The 19,458-nt window shown below is 44.7% G+C and overlaps 1 long non-coding RNA gene across 7 annotated transcripts in view; it reads left to right on the top strand.

Moving 5' to 3' along the window:
- The window catches only part of LOC102546819 (uncharacterized), a 57,616-nt gene that overhangs the window by 11,036 nt on the left and 27,122 nt on the right, over positions 1-19,458 (top strand). For 3 of the 7 annotated variants that reach the window (XR_005502232.2, XR_005502236.2, XR_010064817.1), the window contains exon 3: positions 15,232-15,299. The exons of 1 other annotated variant lie outside the window; for it this stretch is intronic. This is a non-coding gene — a long non-coding RNA (uncharacterized LOC102546819). Of the gene's footprint in view, positions 1-6,945; positions 11,486-15,231; positions 15,300-19,458 lie in introns of those variants that run through there. 3 more of the 7 variants (XR_010064818.1, XR_010064819.1, XR_010064820.1) reach the window with 2 other exon arrangements.

Consider the following 19,458-nt stretch of genomic DNA (forward strand, 5'->3'; position numbering starts at 1 on the left):
GGTCCCAGAAGTTGGGCATAGCCTTGGGGTGGGGGAGAGAATTCTATTAAACAAGGACTTTATGGTCTTTCCCCCATCAGCCTAGCGAAAGGCACTTCAAATCAAATATTAGTTTCTTGTAGATTTCTATCTCTGGGCAAGGATTTGCACTCATGTCATTTGTTTGAGAAATGCTTATTTTAGAAAGTCACAGAAAGTTCTTTATTGTAAGGTTTCTCAGAAATTTAATATTTGAAAATATTCCATTCTGGATCTTCAAGAAAGGCATTCAGTAGATCACTGCCGGCAAATGATTAATAACCAACTTGAGAATTAAATCAAGGCTTTAGAGCCTTGATTTATATGTTGCAACTTCCATATTGTAATCCCAGAAATCATGCCAGTTGCAGAGTGCCCCTCGGGGCTGCAGAGCACTTTGCTATCCTGTCAGTCTGTGATGCCAGTCTCATGCTGACATCCTAACAAGCAGGGATGATCCAGAAGGCTCCTCTCCAGGACAGAGTCAACGAACTCACCTGCCAACCCTACCTTGGAGATGCCTGCCAGGAACGTGGCCCCAAGACCCTTGCTCACACACACCACGCCATCAGTGACTTGGCTCATTGCAGTATTTCCACAGAAGTGTTTGTTTTTTGAGAAACACTTTCACTGCATTGACAACACTGGTCTTGAACGCCTATGGTCACAGCCTCTGGAGTGATGGAGTCACAGGCATAGATCCCCAAGTAGTTAGGTTCTTCTGAGTGACCATATTCACGCCAACATGAATGATATCAAGAATGAGGAAAAGCCGGATGGTGATAACACACACCTTTAATCTTAGACACTGGGAGGCAGAGGCAGGTGAATCTCTGAGTTCAAGGCCAGCCTGGTCTACAGAGTTCCAAGACAGCCAGAGCTACACAGGGAAACTCTGTCTCAAAAACAAAACAAAACAAAACAAAAAAACAAAAAAACAAAAAAAAACAAAAAAACAAAAAAAAAAAAACCAAAAACCAAAACAGAAACAGAAACAACCAAAGCAAAGCAAAACACAACAAAACAAAAGAGTTCAGAGAAGGCTGGGCTCCTGAGCCAGTTGGCCATGCTGTCTGAGGACCCCGCATAGTTCCTGTGTGTTGGTGTTCATGCCTCTGCCGAGGACCATGCATCCAACAAGGTATTAGAAGAGGGTGTGTGACTTTGAGACCCTTGCTCTTTCTTGGGCTCTCTCAAGGCTGGTCTGGATGACTGTCACACTTAAGTAGCTCCTGGAATAGACCTCTGGAGCCAAGGTGGCAAGAAACTAACTAGGAAGCTCAATTTGTCTTTGTGCAGATGACCCCACCCCCACCCCAGAAGCAGAGCCTGGGGCTCAGTCGAGCCCATCCAGGGCTGCGGCAATACCATGCTGGAGCTTCGGGCCCAGAGAAACTGCTAGATAATGTTGTTTTAAGATGCTAAATTTGGGGGGTAATTTGTTACGCCACATGATATAATTAATGCAGAACCCAATCTGTAGGAACGTTTTAACTTAAAAGGGAAGAAAAGATGAAACTGTATAAGGAGAAATATGTGAAGCCAAGCAGTGTGTGGATAATTACGAACTGATTGTTACGGGAGTTCTGAGAAATGGGGTGGGGGAGGGGAGGGGGTGGGGGCTGTACACTGGGGAAACGAGAGGCTTATTTAGGAAGATTTCCAGAGGTTAATTTAGAAGGAGAGGGAGCTTGAAGAAAGGCAAGACCACACCATGGGGCTCTCTCCTTTGAGGACAAACCAACCACATCTTGAAGAGTTCATCCAAATGGTCTTTGCAAAAATGTAAACTCACTTGGAAATCAAGAGTCTGTCTTGAAGTCTGGCATGGTGGCGTAACCCTGTAGTTTCACAATGTGGGAAGCAGGAGAGGAGGATCACATGAGCTCAGGTGTGGGAGTGGATGGAGACCCAAGTCACTGTATGCTGTTGAGGTGAGCACAGCCATGTCAAGGACCCTAATGCCTCAGACCCATGGGAATAGGTGAACCCCAGGTGTGGCTCAGAGGGACAGCGAAGTCTTCCTCAGTCAAGTACAGGGTTTACAAAGACGGACCAATGGGAGCAAGAACGGGCAGTTCAGCTTCCTCCTGGATGCCCAGATGACCGCTCCCTAGAGACCTCCCACCAAGGCTAGCGAGCCCCCTCCTGGTGCTGTGCACAATAACCTCGACCACTCTGTGTGAGTGTATATCTGGTGTCCCCTTGAGAACTAGAACAGCCTGGCTGGTCCTGGCTTTCCTGCACACGAGTCTGTCATTTCTTCATTTCCAAACTGCCCAGTCAGGATTCCCCACAAGCTAGGCAGAACACGCACTCCGAAGTTTGGAAGCAGCCGGTACAACACTATGTGATCCCGTGTCACAAAACAAAATGTAAATAAAACAAGTGGCCGGGAGATGACAGTCAGGCGAGCATGAGGACCTGAGTGTGAGTGTCCAGGACCAGTGTAAAGTTGGGCACCAGAATTCTAGGCCACTGGTGGTGAGATGGGAGGAGAATGTAAGAAGAAACCCAGGTAGTCTTTCACACTCTGTGCAGACAACAGAACTTCGTGGAAGACTGCACTAGGGATTGTTTTTCTAGCTCCACAAGTGAGCCTCAGGAGAGTGTCTGTCTCTCTGTTCCTCTGTCTCCGCCTGTCTGCCCCACCCCCCTGATGCCACCCCCACCCCCGTGCACACACGCGCGCTCGCACACACACACACACACGCACGCACGCACACACAGAACAGATCCAGATCTTTGGAACAATAGACAAAGAGTCAACTTTTTTTTTTTAATTAAGTCATCCAGACTTAAAAATTATCTAAAATTAAAAAGCGGTTTACCAGTCTGTAATCTATCACCATTGATGCTGGGCAGGGGGAAGCCAGGATAATTATTAGGTTGGATTAAATCATAGAATCAGAAGATTCAGTTCTTGGGGAGTTGGTTTCCACGCTGGAGAAATAGATGCTTTCTGTTTAGCTGAAAGGAACGAACAGACAAACCAAAGCCCCTCGGTCAACCAGAGGGAATTCGTGTCTCTCCACAGCCTCTCTCGTTTCACTTTGCTTCATCAAGGAGGTTTAGACTCATGGTAGAAGTCATAGCGGTGTGGAGACGCTGGTTGCAACAGTCCTCCCGCAGCAGTGCTTCCACAGCGGTGCTCCCACAAAAACTTATTTTATTTATTTAATGTACGAGTGCTCTGCAGCATAAATATTTGCCTGCCTGAAGAGGGCATCAGACCCCATTACAGATGGTTGTGAGCCACCATGTAGTTGCTGGGAATTGAACTCATGACCTCTGGAAGAGCAGCCAGTGCTCTTAACCACTGAGCCATCTCTCCACTCCCTTCCCCCAAACCTTCATTTCTCTTGATACTCTCTCAGTAACTTGGGGAAGCTTGTCTGAATCAAATAGAAAATGAAAGGGCACGGATAGGCAGCCTGAAGAAAAAGCAGTGTGTAGTAAAAAGTAAATGGATTAATACTACGTAAAAAGCAGGGCCAGTCTCATCAGTAGTTACAGAAGCACAGGGAAAAGTGCAAAGAGTTCGAGTTTCTAAAAACTTTCCAGATGGGCAAAGTCTGAAAGATGTTAGTCCTCATTAGTGGGAGGCAGGGGACACGGGCAAGTCACAGGCCGCTGCGATATGAGTTGGCAGAACCGTTTCAGATATCTAAGAACCCTCAGCATGATGTCACCTGTGAGTCCCTTGTTCTATCAATTTTGTTCCTTATATTTTCTCCTTGCCATGACTGTATAAGGAAGTGCAAGTTTAAGGACATTTTCTTCAGCCTTTTGGGAAATCATATGAAAGTTAGACATGTCAACGTGAGGCCAGCTAAAAAAATGGCAACAAATACATGTAGTGTTCACTTATTTTCTATATATTTATGAAATTGTGCACTCTCCCAGTATCCCTTAAAAGTGATTCATTCTTGCCTTATGATGGAGCAGGGAAAAAGAGAAATACCACTCGGCCAGCAAAAGCTCAGAGGTAGGTCTGCATGGGAGCATAGAAAGACCACTCATAATGTAGGGGAGTTTCAGACAAGCCTGGGAGCACCATCTTATTTATGGTCAAAGTAGTTTCCCATAACAATATGCATGCATATCCATTTATATCTAGGCAGAAAATATTTGCTATGCAGATGAACTAGAACTGTTTAATATTTATTTAGTCTTTAACAATGCTCAGAGTTAGCCCATCTGCAAAGGCTGAAGTCAGAGTCCTCAAGCCTGCTCTCTTCCTACACTAATCACGTGCCTACCGTGTTTTAGTTGGACCTTTCAGTGCTATAACCAAATACCTGACACAAATAACTTGTGGGAAGAAAACCTTATTTCAGCTCATGGTTCAGAGGCTCATGGTTGCTTGGCCCAGGTGCCTGGGCAGCTCAGTGTATCATGTCAACAGGAGTCTATAAAAAGGAGCCTTCTTCACCACTGAACAGGGACAATTTTCAGCCATGTCCCACCAATAAGGGACCTCTTTTTTTTAGCTGGACCCCATTCTTTTTCCCCCCCAATCTTTATTAAAGTGGATATTTCTTATTTACATTTCAATTGTTATTCCCTTTCTCGGTTTCCAGGCCAACATCCCCCAACTTCTAAATGGGTGTTCCCCTCCCCATCCTCCCCCCATTACCGCCCTCCCACAACAATCCCATTCACTGGGGTCCAGCCTTAGCAGGACCAAGGGCTTCCCCTTCCACTGGTGCTCTTACTAGGCTATTCATTGCTACCTATGCAGTTGGAGTCCAGGGTCAGTCCATGTATAGTCTTTGGGTAGTGGCTTAGTCCCTGGAAGCTCTGGTTGATTGGCATTGTTGTTCATATGGGGTCTCGAGCCCCTTCAAGCTCTTTCAGTCCTTCTCTGATTCCTTCAACGGGGGTCCCATTCTCAGTTCAGTGGTTTGCTGCTGGCATTCGCCTCTGTATTTGCCGGATTCTGGCTGTGTCTCTCAGGAGAGATCTACATCCGGTTCCTGTCAGCCTGCACTTCTTTGCTTCATCCATCTTATCTAGTTTGGTGGCTGTATATGTATGTGCGGCAGGCTCTGAATGGGTGTTCCTTCTACCTCTGTTCTAAACTTTGCCTCCCTATCCCCTCCCAAGGGTATTCTTGTTCCCCATTTAAAGAAGGAGTGAAGCACCTGCATTTTGGTCATCCTTCTTGGGTTTCATGTGTTCTGTGCAGCTAGGATAATTCAAGCATTTGGGCTAATAGCCACTTATCAATGAGTGCATATCATGAGTGTTTTTCTGTGATTGGGTTAACTCACTCAGGATGATATTTTCCAGATCCATCCATTTGCCTATGAATTTCATAAAGTCATTGCTTTTGATAGCTGAGTAGTATTCCATTGTGTAGATGTACCACATTTTCTGTATCCATTCCTCTGTTGAAGGGCATCTGGGTTCTTTCCAGCTTCTGGCTATTATAAATAAGGCTGCTATGAACATAGTGGAGCATGTGTCTTTTTTTATATGTTGGAGCATCTTTTGGGTATATGCCCAAGAGAGGTATAGCTGGGTCCTCAGGCAGTTCAATGTTCAATTTTCTGAGGAACATCCAGACTGATTTCCAGAATGGTTGTACTAGTCTGCAGTCCCACCAACAGTGGAGGAGTGTTCCTCTTTCTCCGCATCCTCGCCAGCATCTGCTGTCACCTGAGTTTTTGATCTTAGCCATTCTCACTGGTGTGAGGTAAAATCTCAGGGTTGTTTTGATTTGCATTTCCCTTATGACTTAGGATGTTGAATATTTCTTTAGGTGTTTCTCAGCCATTCGGCATTCCTCAGCTGTGAATTCTTTGTTTAGCTCTGAACCCCATTTTTTAATAGGGTTATTTTTCTCCCTGCTTCCCTAACTTCGTGAGTTCTTTGTATATTTTGGATATAAGCCCTCTATCAGTTGTAGGATTAGTAAAGATCTTTTCCCAATCTGTTGGTTGCTGTTTTGTCCTAACAACAGTTGGATCCCATTCTTTAAAGTTTCCAGAACCTTGTAAAATAGGGGGGACCAAGTGTTCAACACATAAGCCTGTGAGGATGGTTCATATACAATCCATAAAGGGGAGGGAGGGAGGGATAGAGAGAGAGAGAGAGAGAGAGAGAGAGAGAGAGAGAGAGAGAGAGAGCGAGCTCAGTGGTTAAGAGCACTGACTGCTCTTCCAGAGTACGTGGGTTCAATGCCCAGCAACCACAGGGTGGCTCACAATCATCTGTAATGGGATCCAATGCCCTCTTCTGGTGTGTCTGAAGATTGTGGCAGTGTACTCACATATACAAAACAAATCTTTAATAAAGAAAAAAAAGAAGACTGTGGGAGCTAGCTGCAGTCTATTGCTGTGGACAGATACCATGACCATAGCAACTCCTATAAAGAAAAGCATTTAAGAGGGTGGGCTTATAGTTTCAGAGTTTTAGTCTACTATCATGGCGGAAGCGTGGCCACATCTGGGCAGACGTGTGCTGGAGAGGGAGCTGAGAGCTCCACATCCAGATCTGCAGTCAGCGGAAGAGAGAGTGACACTGGGCCTGGCCTGAGCATCTGAAACCTCAAAGCCCACCCCCAGTGACACACTTCCTCCAACAAGGCCACACCCACTCCATAAAGCCCACATCTCACAATAGTGCCATTCCTTAGGAGCCTATGAGGCCGTTTTCATTCAAACCACCACACATTGGATGAATCAATAAAGACACACACGGAAGTCATCAAAAGCTAGTAGTACACACTCATCCTTCTTATGGGGAGAAGATAAGGATAAAAATCAGAAGAGATGCGTACCACAGTGTCTGAGACCCTATCTCAAAAAGGAGAGAAAAAGGAGAGAGAGTGGAGAGAGAGAGAGAGAGAGAGAAAGAGAGGGAGGGGGAAGAGGAGGAGGAGGAAGAAGAGGGGGAGGAAGAGGAGGAGGAAGAAGAAGAGGAGAAGAGAGAATTTTCTGACTGAAGTGAGCAGTGGTCTTGTCTGCTGGGTCCAGGCTCAGGCATGTTTAGGAAACCCTAAATTTAAGGAATAAGTTTAGTACTTCTAGTTAGCATTCTGGTGATACAGGAGGCAACATTGTTCATCCCACTTGTTGTAGTCTGTGCTCTATATAGAATTTGAAAATAAGTTCAATACAGACCGCTTACAGAATGCTTGTCAGCCCAGAATTATGTTCTGACTAAATTGACCAAAAATCCTTGGGGTGGGGGTGGGGTGAGGTGGACCTCTGTCCCTTCCCTCCTTACCCCTGGTCCATTTAATTAAGCAAGTAGGACACACCTACACCACAGACTAAATCCATCTTGAATACCTTAAGACCTAGAACCTCCACAGGAAGGGAAAGCATGTGCCCCGTGGGCTTGCTGCCCTGCAGGCTTGCTGACGTTTATTCCGGTCTGGGCAAATGTTGAATTGTGATTGCTGTGCTCATTTGAAAACATCAGGGCTCCCCGAAGCTGCTTTCTTCCCAACTACCTTGATTGTTCGTGCAGGCAGAGACGAAAACTGAAAACCCAGCAGGCTGAGGACATCCATTTGGTAGTTGATTCGATAAATGTTCACAGTGTTGTCGTCTGTTAAACTGACCTAGTAGTCACTAAGTTTGGCTGTGTTCCTGCATTTACTGGAACACAAATGGGCTAAAAAGAAACAGCTAACAAAAAAGTATTAAATACGGTCCTGACCCATACATCCTAAGGGTCGTAGGGCAGCATGCCATAGATGCACATGCATGTTGCATTTACTGCTGCATGTTCACAATAGCTAAGATAGAGGGCCTGCCTAGAAGTTTATCAGCAGGTGATCTGTTCATCAGCAGGTGAATGGGCAACAAATAAATCCATAAATAAAAACGCAACAGTACACATAATAGAATTTTATTTAGTTGTAAAGAAATGAAATTATGACCTAGGTAGGAAAAGAGATGGAACTATGTTAAGCGAAACAAGCCACACTCAGAAAGACAAACTACCATGTTTTTTCTCTTATGCTGAAGCTAGATTTAAACACACACACAGAGCACATCATTTTGTCATAACTTGGCCAGAGTTCCATTTGCCCTTTGCCTCCCTAACCCAGCTTCTTTAGTTAAGCACACACACATCCTGAGCACATGTACATGTGCATGCATGTGTGTGCACAGGAAAGCAGGAATGGGACTATAAGCAGGGAATAGGAGATCTAGAAGGAGAGAGAGAGGGGAACAGGACAGGGAATAAATGTGTATCCAAACAGAAGGAGGGGTTGTTTGAGAGAAGAAGGGGGCATTGAGGAAAGAAGGGTGAGAAGGAGTGGGGGAGAAGCGAGTAACAGAATAATTATGTGTATATGAGAACGCTACAGCGGAAAGTAGTTTTTCCGTGTTACCGAAAAACTAAAAATAGAGTAATATAGAACACACTCTAGGTATGAAGTGCCCAAAGTACTAAAGCTATAGACAAGAAGAACATAACAAACACCATGTCTTAAAGATCAGTGGTGCTCTGGTTTTGACAGTACAGATGTGGTCATTCAACGGTTAAGAAAATGCCTGACTTGGGCACCAGTAGGGGTTACCACTAATGGCTTTCTAATATTTCCCAATGGCTCACTCAATTAAGAACTCAAAATTCCAGATTAGAAAGTTAAAAAACAAAACAAAAGAAACAAACAAACAAATCCCCCTAAACAAAAACCCAAAAGGCTGTAAAGGTGAGAGCTCTGAACTGTCTCTTAAGGGACACCATCTGTTTATGATATTCTGTTTAGTCTACATGTGCGAGCAAATCGGAAGGATGAAAACATCTCTCCCTTCAACAGCACTCTTGGCTATTCAATGTATTTAACAAATTTAAGGAACCAGGACTTGATAACCCAAGGGGATTGTTCTGGGGGAGGCAGGAGGCGAGTGGTCACAGGGAATACTCAGTGCCCTGCCAGTTCTGTGCGGTCAGGTGTACAAGGAAGGTTTCAACTGCAAATGACAGTGGATGTAGCTAAAAGTGGCTTCAGTAATGAGGATGCTTAATACACACAAAACAAGAAGTCCATCTGGAGACCACTTCACACTGCGAGCTACATACCCACAGTCTGGGGCTGCCTCTGTCCTAAACCTGCCTACCCATCCTCTCCCCAACCCAGTTCTCTTTCACAAGCCTCCCTAGTGCTGATCTACATTACATCCCTACCTCCAGCCATCTATTTTCAAACAAAAGAAAAGATGGGATGTCCAGATAGCTCCAGAATTCAAGTCTTCACAGACAGAGAAGAGAGAGTATATCTCTCATCAGGGAGGGAAAGTTTTCTCCAAAGTCCTTTCCAGACCCCTCTCCAGGTCTCCCGTCTCAGGCAGGAGCTGGCTCATCAGCCTTGCCTGCCACTGGCAAGAACCGGATAGAGTTATCAGGAGCTGGGTGTGCTCACTCACAGACTGAGGTCGTGGGTGCAAAGAAAGGGGTAGTATGTAAGTGAGATGGTTCTGGGCAAACCGTTGGTAACATTTAGAGACATGAAAAGTGAGACACTGGTCCCAAAGCTGGAGCTGCTCATTACTATTCAAAGACATAGAATAGGGCAAGACCTTTCATTTATTGTATTGTTTAAGGTAGCTAAAGACCTCAGTCCTAGCACATAGCCTGTGAAGTGTAGTGAGAATGTTGGTTCAAGAAAAAGAACCCAGTTATATTATATGAACAGGTTTTAGTTTTAATCCCAGCCGAGGGATATGGGACTGGTTTAGGTCCACAGCAGCTAAACTATGATTTGTCTCATGCTCTGGCAGGGGCATGATTCTGTCAGGTGAAGATAGTTCTGTTTGGAACTTTGGGGACTTTTGAGAAGGTTTATAGAAGACCAGAGCTCCGAGAGAGGCGGCGGCTGCTGCCTGCCTTGCTGCTGCCCCTGCTGCTGCTGCCCCTGCTGCTGCTGGTGTTTCTGCTACTTTGCTGCTTTTGCTGTTTGCTGTTGTCGGTTGGATGCCAAGATTGGGCTTGCTCCTAGGAACTTGATGCCCCTGATGAGCAGGAAGTAGTCTAAAGAGATCTATGCCCCTCCGTCCCTCTAACCTTCTTTCTCGACAATCTAGTGCTGGGTTGGAAGGGACAGTAGTGGTGAAAGGTAGTAGATATAAGAACCCAATAAAGTAGCCAAAATGTACAGTCACAGAGAAGGCTAAGTTTATGTTTTAAGTTTAAATTACTGTGCTTGAGAGATCTGTAAAACAAAATGCCTTTGATCTGTAAGCTCCGCTTGCCCAGGACAGGTGACTTCCTGGAACACTGAGGGCTGTTCACGTAAGATAACAAGCCACGTGTTCACTTCTGTAAACGAGTTTGGTTGCCTCAACTGCTCATATGTAGGCAGGAAGTACATCAAGATGTATGTTTGCAGCAGATTGGGTGAAGGGGGCAAGTAAGTAGTGTCGTGGGTTTTGCCTTTATAAGCACAGGACTAATGTAATCCAGCCATTCTCTGGAAATCCCAGGTATGGACCCACAGGGCCCATTGCCCTGGACAGTATTTCATAAAACTTGCTTCAAATTTGGCTCAAAAATTATGGTGATGGTCTTATTCTCACCCATTGGGATTAACAGTAGCATATGGTTTTAGGGGAGTTAAGAAAAAAAGTTAGACTCTTTCCTTGGAAATCCACTGTGCAAGCTCCATTCCTTAGAAATAGGATTCTTCATTCAACCTATTTTTAAGTGAGAGAGAGAGAGAGAGAGAAAGAGAGAGAGAGAGAGAGAGAGAGAGAGAGAGAGAGAGAGAGAGAATAAGGTTCCACAGTCCCTGAACTATACTCTCCAATTATGATACAATAAGCCAAATGGTTGAAATCATTAACCACAACTTTTGACCAAAGTAAATAAGCTTGCTCTTACCCTGTGTAGGAGAAGGGAGGCTTTGTTTGAAGCCATGAAAACACTGAATTCTTTTTTTTTTTTTTCCTTTTTATCGGAGCTGGGGATCGAACCCAGGGCCTTGCGCTTGCTAGGCAAGTGCTCTACCACTGAGCTAAATCCCCAACCCCAAAACACTGAATTCTAAAGCAAGGGTCCTTAGAGCTGGAAGGGAGATATTACTAAATAGGGTTTAGTTAATCCACTTGGGCAAGAGACTCCATAGTCCAAGAGTTCTCATCTGCACTTTCTTGGGATTTCGAAGGCCCACACGCACAATCTCTATCCTTGATGGCGCTGGCTAAACTGCTTACATTGTATTAAGCGACAGTAAGTATATTTGAATAGCGACTGTGCTGATTTGAATATGCCTGGCCCAGGCAGTGGCACTATTAGGAAGTGTGTCTTTGTTAGAGTAGATGTGTCCGTGTTGGAGGAAGTGTGTTACCATGGGGATGGGCTTTGAGACTCTCCTCCTGGCTGTTCACGAGCCAGACTTCTCCTGTTTGCCTTCAGAACAAGATGTACAACTCTAGCCCCAGGCCTGCCTGGATGCTGCCATGCTCCTGCCTTGATGATACTGGACAAAACCTCTGAACCTGTAAGCCAGCCCCAGTTAGATATTGTCCTTTATAAGCGTTGCCTTGGTCATGGTGTCTCTTTACAGTAATGGAAACTCTAAGACAGTTACCCTAAAAACTGCTCAGATATGAAGAGCTCTTGAGAACAAGAAGACAAAATTAGAAAGACACAAAGGGGAACCTACTGAGAGGTCCCTTGACCCTGAGGATCTGAGTCACTGAGAGAGGCTGACCTATGCTGGGCGGTCAGAGCTCTTCTCTGGGCTGCTCATTGTCTAGGATAATGAATGCCACCCTGCATCTCCCACCATCCAGGATTAGTGAAGGAAGGTGCTTGGAGCTCTGGGCCAGCTGTCGGACCTCAGTCAAACAGACAAACTGGAGCTAGCTGAAGAGGGCCTCATCATGCTTCCACTGCCTTTTCAGACTCTTGTTGCCAAGGGCTTTGGCTGAAACTTCACCTAGAAACAGCAGCTACCTTCTTACCACCACCCCTCCCCCTGCCCACCCCTCCCCATGCCTGCCCTTCAACAGTGGAGGAAGCACTTGCAAAGGGCCAAGGCTGCATGGCCTCTGCCCCTGCAGCTCTCCGGGGACAATGCTGCTCTCTGCTCTGTCATCTGTTGGCCCTGAGCTCTTCTCTTAGAAGCAAGCTTTATCAACACCCAAATGTGTGTAGGCACTTTCCAGTCCATGAACTAACTCAACAAAACAACAAAACCCCCTTTGCTTGCACAGTTCCTGGCAGCTTCTCCCAGTCAACCCTATCTGTATGTGTTAGGTCTTCCTAAGGGTATTCGGAACCTTCTCCTTGGTGTACCAACTTGCGAAGTGTGGTCTTCCAATGGCTGCTTAGCACAGCCTCCTTCCTGTTTCATCCATGTCTCTCCAGCAGCCTGCTCACAGGCTGCCTTTTAGATGCCTGTGTACCAAGCTACTTCTTGGCATCTTTCCTCTTTCTCTAGACCAGAGGTTCTCAACTTGTGGGCCTCAATCCCTTTCAAGGGTTGGGGAATTGAACAACCCTTTCACAGGGGTCACCTAAGACCATTGGAAAACATTGAATTGCTTTACAATTCAAAGCAGTAGCAAGATTACAGTTGTGGAATAACAACAAAAACAAGCTTATGGTTGGGAGGTCACCACAACATGAGGAACTGTTTTAAAGGGTCAAAGCCTTAGACGCCACTGTTCTCAACCCTGCCCTGGTCTAGACCATCTACTCTGCCCTCAGGCTTCGAATATTATCCCTTGAGTACTGATTCTGGGAGTGTATCCCTGCATCAGACTTGTGAATCTCTGATGCTGTATCTAATGGACAACTTGCTACCTACACAGAGTGTTTAGTGGCCACTCCGAACCCACATTCAAAGCTTTTAAAAATGGGGGGACAGTTTGTTTCTTTATCAACTTTTAAGAGTCTTTGTATGTTTTGGGGAGTAGTTCAAACGCGATCTTTACAAGACACATCCTCTGCAAACATTTCCTTCCCATCCATTGTCTTCTCATGTTCTTGATGGTACCCTACCCTGATTTTACTACAGTGTCAGCTATCCTCTCTCTCAAGGACCATGCTTTGGCCTTTGATCAGAAATGTTATCGCCTAGGCTTTGCCTTACCCTCCAGCTCTGTCGTTTTGTGCTTTATATTTATGTCTATAATGCAGTTTGAGATTTATTTTAGGTAAATTTTTGGGAAGGGTGTAAGGGTCTGCGTTTAGATCTCTTATTTTTCCTGCCCAGTTGTTCCAGTACCAATGAAAAAAAATTTTTTTTGTAGTTGTTTGAGATAAGGTAGCTCTGGCTGTCCTGGAACTCACTATGTAGACTAGGCTGGCTTCAGACTCACAGAGATCCACCTGCCTCTGCCTCCTCTTACAGGTTGGTATTAAAGGCATAAGCTACCACACCTGACTGTCCTGTGGTAGATATAAAAAAAATAAATAACAAATTAAAAAAATCAGTTGACTAAGTTATTGGTTCTCAACTCGACAGGATCTAGAATCCAGGAGAGAAATATCTGGGCATGTCAGTGAGGGAGTTTCCAGACGGGGGAAGGAGTTGAGCTACTGGGATAGAAGACATCTTAACTGTGGTAGGCTGCGTCAATGGGCCGAGGTCCCAGCCTGAATACAGGAGGTGAGTGAGCACCAGTACTCTACGTCCTGACCTGGACTACAAATGGAACATGTATGGCTGGCACCTCAAGCTCTCACAGTCACGTCTTCCCTACCACAGGACAGACAGACTGCATCCAATCCTCACAGCAAGAGAGAGCAAATCTTCAAAACAAATTATCTCTGCTGGAAGGCAGCGGTGGTGCACGCCTTTAATCCCAGCACTCGTGAGGCAGAGGCAGGCAGATCTCTGAGTTTGAGGCCAGCCTGGTCTATAGAGTGAGATCTAGGACAGCCAGGAGTAAAAGATGGTTGTGAGGTGCTGGAAATTGAACAGGGGTCCTCTGGAAGAACAGCCTGTGCTCTTAACCCCTGAGCCATCTCTTCAGCCCTAAACCCTTCCGTTAAGCTGTCAAGGCAACCAGAAAAAGTAACGGTCAGGTGTGTCTGTGTCTGGGTTTGATTTTAAGTCTTTCCTTCACCAGTACCACACTGGCATGAATCATAAGCCTCACTGTAAGCCTTAGAAAGAAACAGTCAGTCTGGGGAATGTGTTTCTGATGAGGTGTGGAGATCAGGTGTGGTTGAGAGGGCAGGTTAAAGCCCTCTGGAGGGAAGGTAAAGTCTTACAGTCACAGACGACATGGAGCTCTTGAGCACTGGGAATGTGCTCAACATGGCGTACAGTGTGGCGGTGGGATTTGAAGGGCTTAGGACAGTAGCCCTTATCTGAGGCACTTAGGACCACAGGTGTTTCAGATGACAGAGGTTTTCAGAGTTAGGAATATTTGCATAGACCTCGCTTGACTGAACATTTCTAACCCCTAAATCCCAGATGGTTCAAATCCAAATGTCTTTCACATCAGTGCTCAAAACATTTTGGATTAGGGGTGCTTAAGTTGTGTGAAAGGAAAGCTTTTTAACTTTTAAAACATATTTGTAATTTTAAGGTTGGTCACACACTGAAATAACAGCGTGGGCATACTGGGTTAAATAAGATACATTATAAACATGAATTTTGTTTCTTTAAAGACATGGCTAGTAGCCAGGTGTGGTGGCATACACCTGTAATTCCTGCACATGGGGCTGTCAAAGGCAGGAGGATTCCCAAGTTTGAAGCTAGCCTGGTCCTTTTAGTGGACCAGCCAGGCTGGGCTACATAGTGAGATCATGTCTCAGAACCCGAAATAAACAGAACCAAAGTGGCTGTTAGAAAAAGACACCACCCCCCAGAACACTTCTTTTGGGTAATCAGCTGCAGTTCTGGCCTCTGGCAGCCGGCTTCCTGCTCCCTCCTCCCCCATCTCTCTTCTGCATTGCCACCAGCTCCTGCTTCTTCCTCACAGCCAGCTCTGGACTGGGAGCACATGGCAGATGGGGCAGTGTGCCAGCTGACCTTTTAAAATCTACATCACAATGCACGGCTTGTTTGAAAACTAAGGGCTTTCCACTTAAGCCAGAGTGAGATCCAAAGTCCTGAATCACAGGGAGGCCATCCGCGTACACCCTGGCCAGCCACCGCAGCTGCTGTTCCACAGGGCACCAGGCTCCCTCTTGCCAGAGCCTCTGCATTTGCTGTTGTGTCTGCCCGATTGCTCCTGCCATATTTTATTTTAACATTACAACCTATGGTTTTAATATCTTTTTCAGTAAAGCACCTACATATTTGCACTGACAGCTACATCCTTTCTCTCAAGTCTTGGCTTACACACATAAAGGTAAGTCCTCAGACATAATGTAATTCTGGACAGTTTTATGTTGCTTTCAAATGGACCCCTTCAGTGAAAAATATAAGTATGAGATGGTCTCATTTAGGCAAGAATATATATAGAATTATTTGTACATGTAAACTCACGGCTAACCATTCAGCAGGACACATACCAGTTAACTGAACTTTCCTCTGGGATCCTGTGCCACACACTGTTCTGTGCCTTCTCTCACAAAGCAGTATGAATAAGCAATTTCTCCATGCCAGCTCATATAGATGTACTTTTATTCTTTTTAATGGCTTAAGGTACTCTTTTGTATGGGTGCATTATAATTCATTTTGCCATTTTCCTAAATTGATAGATATTTGAAATTGTTTCCAATTGTTTTTGCTGTTACAATTGAATCTTATTACAGCTGACCAGATTTCAATTCTTTGGATCACAGAAAATAATTTACCTTCTATGGGGAGCAGCGCTTTATCATAGCTTCTGAAATGACACATACAGTTAGTTCAGTTGTGAAATGTGGCTGGCTTAAGTATTAGCAAGCTTTCGTATGCAGCTTGTACGCTGATGTGATTTTTACCTTAACTAACATCTTTACGGTATTAAAGCATGAGTATTTCATGAAGACCCGAAATTTATAGTAATGTGTGTACAGTAGCCCTACCAACTGCTTGGAAAATGCAGTTTCCTTTTTAAAACTGAGGTATAACATATAAGGCGCACAAATGTTGACTGATAATGTGTGTGCGTCTGAGTGTGGGTGCCCACGGAGATGAGAAGAGGGTGTGAGACTGCCAGGAGCTAGAGTACAGGCTGCAATGAGTGGCCTGGTGTGGGTGCTTTGAACTTGGGTCTCCTCTGATCTCAGAGCCATCTTTCCAGAATGTGTGCTGTAAAGAAATAGTATGTTTGGGTATACACATATGTAATATACATGTTTAATACAAACACACACATACCAGAGTAACAGTTTTCAGATAAAAACATCTAACATTTCCTATATTATTTAAGGAACAGTTTTTTTGGTTTTTCTTTTTTGGAAGGCAGGATCCCTGGTGTCCAGGCTGACCTTGCATCCCTATGCTCTAGCCTTCAGTGTGCTGAGACAATGCCATGCCGAGATGAGACGGGGCATCACATTTTAAGTAGGAGCCTTTTAAGTTTTCTTCCTTTAAATTTCCAGTTCACACTTCTTGGGATGAGTCCTCCTTTATGATTTTATGGTGCCAACTGTTTGGAGAGTCTGGGAAGCAAGGGACCCACAAGGATGTTTGGAATTTCTCATGTCTACGTAACTTTTTTAAAGGGCTGCTGGTGGGCAGCTGAATGGGAAACACTGTGTCATTGAAGCCTTTCAAGTTTATCTGACCATAGTCAATGGGATTCTCATTTTAGCCTCTCCAATGTGATATTGCTCTTGGAAGGGCCATTCAGTGCCAACAGTTACTGTTCTGTACTGGCTTTAAAATTTTAGAAATAGAAAATAGTGAGCTGTGTATGCAGTTTTGGCTAGGGAATCTAATTTCTGTCTGTACAAGAAAGAGTCACAGACAAGATGATAACCGATGGCCTCCATCACTGAGCTGAGAGTTTGAGAGCCTGTTTCTTTTCTTTTGCTGCCAAGGGGTTCCTTCATTACCACAGTAGCATTAATGCTGAATAAAAATTTGGAGGTACCCTGGAAGTGCTGTCTCAATTTTAGGTGAGGCATAAATTTAACTTTAAATTTCAAATACTAAGGTATAACTTTTTACCTTAAATTTATCAGTTCACGATGCCATTCTGGGTAGCTTCTAGAGGCCAGCTTTTTACAGAATCATAGAAAAACATGTTCCGTAATTCTCTCCTGTGTGCACTACCTAGAGGTCTGTTATTGGCTCTTCCCCTAGCCCTTCCATAGGCTATTTAACCTATTAATGTACCAGTGTTATTCTGTCACACCTACAAAGACCCTGAGGCTATAAGAGTAATTGGCACTGGCTGACATCTAAGTGGAATCCAGATCTGATCAAAAGCCTACTTTGCTCTATGCACTGCACTCACAGTAGAGCAGGAGTGACATTGCACCGAAGGGCTGTGGAGACAACCATGCCTGTTACTACACAAATGCTAGCTCAGACACAGTAGCTTACACTCACTTTTCTTTTCATGGTAAGCGGCCAGGGTACTGGACACCCCCGCCCTAGATGCAGGTTACTGCCATACTGCTGCTCCACTATTCCTTAGGGCAGTGCTTTTCAACCTCCCTAATCCTGTGACTCTTGAATCCAGTTCCTCATGGTGTGGTGACTCCCAAACATAAAATTATTTCATTGCTACTTCATAGCTGTAATTTTGCTGTTACAAATTGTAATGTTAATATGTGTTTTCTGATGGTTCTAGGCAATCCCTGTGAAAGGGCCATTCAATCCTCACAGGGGTCACGGCCCAGAGGTTGAGAATTGCTGCCTTAGGGTGTTGACCTTGTGTGTGTGTGAGATTAATGAGTCCCCTCAAAGGGAAAACAGGGAAGGAACACACAATCAAGTTGCAAAGAACCTCCTTCAATCAGCAGCAGGCAGCTTTGACCCAGCATAGCTTTATAATAGAACTGTACAGAAGACTAGGAAAATATGAATAGAACATAACTTATAGATGTGACACACTGTTGACACTGAGGCAACCAAGATGGTACTTCACCAGACTTACCCCCACTTCTACAAAGAAAAAAAAATATACAGAGAGCAGAAGAGTCAAAGGATGTGGTGACCCCACATTGCCTTTTTCTTCCATATTTAGTGGCAACAGGATGTAAGACTTTCCTGGCTGGCCTTTGGACCTTCAAGTGCAGGTCATGTAAGCTGTCCCCAACCTAAAGGCTTCTTCCTTAGCTACTTGCCAGAGTGTGAAGGACTTGATCTCTGACAATACGAAAGCAAAGATGTGCACAGGAGATGGCTCTGGAGTAAGACCTTCTTAGCTTGGGACATAAACTCAAGAGTGAGAAAGCCGGATCTGAGGACCCAACTCCATGACGGCCTGGAGTTCCTTCTGCTTCATTAGGAAATCTGCCTTGTCCTGGAGCTGTCTTCTGTGCCTTTTAAAAAAAAAATCTGTGTACATCACTTCACTGTGACCTTCTAGTGGCAAGGCTAATAATAAACTGATTTACTGATCAAGACAAATGTATCCTCAATAGAGGACGCCCACTTATCTCTTCCAACTTTACTTGCACCATTGCACAGAAGACAGCACCACCCAACCCAGACAGAATTGCCAATAAAACTTTAAAAGAATTAATTCATTTTTCATGTGTGTGCACATGCATGTGTGTACTTGTGAACATGCGTGTAGGGGCCAGAGGACAACTTAGAGTAAGCAGCTGGTTCTTTCTTTCCATCATATGGGTTTCAAGGACTGTACATGTTTCACCAGATTTGGCAGCAAGTAACCTTACCCTCAGCCATCTTGCCAACCCAGAACTGCCAGTTTTTTTATAAGGACCCCCCCCCCAATCACTCAAAAGTCAAAGCCTTCTTTTAAGAAGTTGTGTTACTAGAAGCTTAAAAATATGTCAAGATCCACTTTTCCAGTATAAGGAATCAGTCATAAGATCCAACCTGTCTGAAGGGTCAGACAAAATGTTAAATAAAGTAGATTGGTAAGAAAAAATGACAGAGTAAGAGATTCTGCCCTTGACACAGGGTGTCTGAGGCAGAGTCACAATCAGAAAGCTGGGAACATCACAGGGACAGCTAGGAATGGTCAGCATTGTGACATGCTGATAAATCACTCGGAGGAACACTCGCTCCAGCATGATGCTGGCAAATTATATGTGAACAAAACCTTTATTCAGAACCAGATAAGTCATGAACCACGAAGAAGACTTGGCTTCCTCATTAGCCCTGGTTCTGATCCAAGCCATGCTCAGTGCAATGCAAAAGTCATAAAGGCAACATGAGAAAACTCAACCAGAGACTATCAAAACATTTCCCCAAGCTTTTGGCACAAGTCAGATCCCCAGAGTACAAATTCGGGCTGAACTTAGAGAGGTGCAAAAACATTTCCTTAAAATTCTAAAAATATATAAACTATAGTGTATACATGTACATTGTTGAAAGCATTTCAGACACCTTCTTATCGACAGGCAACAGTTCCCAGAATCCTCAACTTGTGTAGAGCA

The sequence above is a fragment of the Rattus norvegicus genome, chromosome 3 (assembly GCF_036323735.1).
Source record: "Rattus norvegicus strain BN/NHsdMcwi chromosome 3, GRCr8, whole genome shotgun sequence".
NCBI lineage: Eukaryota > Metazoa > Chordata > Mammalia > Rodentia > Muridae > Rattus > Rattus norvegicus.